At 37.8% G+C, this 2112-nt stretch overlaps 1 pseudogene; it reads right to left on the bottom strand.

The window, feature by feature from the left end:
* Positions 1-309: 309 nt before the first annotated feature.
* On the bottom strand, positions 310-1303 carry LOC132225273 (MICOS complex subunit MIC27-like; annotated as a pseudogene).
* Between the last annotated feature and the right edge of the window lie 809 nt (positions 1304-2112).

Raw genomic sequence — 2112 nt, forward strand, 5'->3', positions numbered from 1 at the left:
ATACATTTTTTAAATCTTACTCTCATAACTGTTCACATATTTATTCTATTTTTTATTAACAGTCTTAGATGTCATCAAATGCATCATAATACTACTATCTCTGCCTGTTCACCAATCTTTTAATAATGCTTGGATTGTATTTGCTGTGTGTGTTTTAGTTAGCTATGTGGTTGATCAAACTGCCCTTTAGAAGATGTAAGGGGTAACCTTGTTTTAAGTTATGCTTTATGTATCACCATTACCCATTACATGATTTTTTTTATCATTATTTGGAACTTCACACATCTCATGGTCTCCACGTAGACTATCTCAGTTTCTAGCGCTGTATATATCCACATCTTCGGCATGGGACTGCCCATGATCCATGAGCTTTAGGTCATGCATAAATCATGTAGCCCCTGGGGTAGATTCTGATTTGGTCTGTTTCAGATCCAACTTCTGTTGGCAAAGCTGCTGGGTGTTTTCAGCTCATTAGCTGTTTCTGCAGGTATTTCTATTTCATCAGAACTTCCTACCTTTTTAGTCCATTTAAATTCGACCTTAGGTCTTAGTTGTTATTATTTTTTTGTCCACAGTGATTTAACTGTTTTGTAAATCTGCTGGCCCTTTCCTGGTGACCTTTACAATTATTATGGACTGAGCTGGGTAACAAACAGTTGCTCTTGAAGTGGGCAGCCCCAATGGATAAACAATTTTCTTCAATCTAGAACCTTGTCTTTCTGAAACCAAGCCTGCCAATCCTGAAACCAATCACTCCAGTTTTCAGAAGACAATCTCACGGTAGCTTATTCAGGTAAACATATTCATCTACCTTTTCCAAATTGGACTATATCCATCATCTCATTCTTCACAAAGGTATAAATATCCTTGCGCCAGACAATGTAATGACCATTTCTGGTGCTGATGGAGGCAGAGCCTATTTGTAAATTACCAGGCTGCTCCTCATGATATTTAGACAGGAGAGGTGGTGAAATATACATGGGGAGCTGCTCTGGTTTCCCTAGCTGCTTTTTAAAAAAATACATTTTTATTGATTTCAGAGAGGAAGGAAGAGGGAGAGAGATAGAAACATCAACGATGAGAGAGAATCCTGCACGTCCCCCACCGGGTATCGAGCCCACAACCCAGGCATGTGCCCTTGACTGGAATCAAATCCGGGACCCTTCAGTCTGCAGGCTGTCACTCTATCCACTGAGCCAAACCAGCTAGGGCCTACCTGCTTTTTTTATTTCTCTTCTTTGGCTGCGTGCACACTTATAGATGCAAACATCAGACTTGCAGGCCGGGTTGTCAGTTTTACCATCTCTGTTCCTCTTTATGTAATGTGTCTTTCTCCTCTGGCTGTTTTCACTATTTTTCTCTCAGATTTTCAGCAGTGTGGAAATGATGTGTACAGGGGCGTAAGGTGTGTCTGTGTACATGGTATTTATTCTGCATGGGGTTCTAGCCACTTCTTCAAGCTCTGATTTGATGTATGTCATTATTTTTCAGAAAATTCTCAGTCATTGTTTCTTCAAATATTTCCTCTGCCCCTTATGGCCACCATGGCTGTGACCTCCCCACCTCAGAGCAAAACACAAACATTTCTCTTTAAATCTCACAAGATCTGTGGGATAGAAATCCTGGCATGTCCAAGCTGGGTCCCTCTAGCTCAAGGTTTTCCACAGGCTGTAATAAAGTTGTGAATGGGTTTAAATCACTGCAGTAAGTAGCCTCTGCTGCCATGAATATTATTCTTACTTTTTTTGTCATTCATTTCTACTACTTGTTCTCTGATCCATTTTATTTTTTATCTCCTTTGATTATCTTGGTTGTTTTCTTGTCTTTCTTTAATACCCCTTATTAAATTTCACTTGAATCTATTTTTCCTTGGGTATACTCTATTTCTAACATATTTTTGTCTATTTAAAATACTTTCCTAAACAAATCAACTCTTTTTATATTTTCCTTTTTTTTTTTTACTATTTCCTTTCTTAGTTTTTAAAATTAATTTCTTACAAGGTGGTTTTTCATATCCTCAAATGTATATTGGATTATATTTAAGTTTTACAGTTCTCTTCTGCTTTATGGTTGTTTTTCCTATAGGAACTTTGCCTCAGATGTGTGAAATTT

This window comes from Myotis daubentonii, chromosome X (assembly GCF_963259705.1).
Source record: "Myotis daubentonii chromosome X, mMyoDau2.1, whole genome shotgun sequence".
Taxonomy (NCBI): domain Eukaryota; kingdom Metazoa; phylum Chordata; class Mammalia; order Chiroptera; family Vespertilionidae; genus Myotis; species Myotis daubentonii.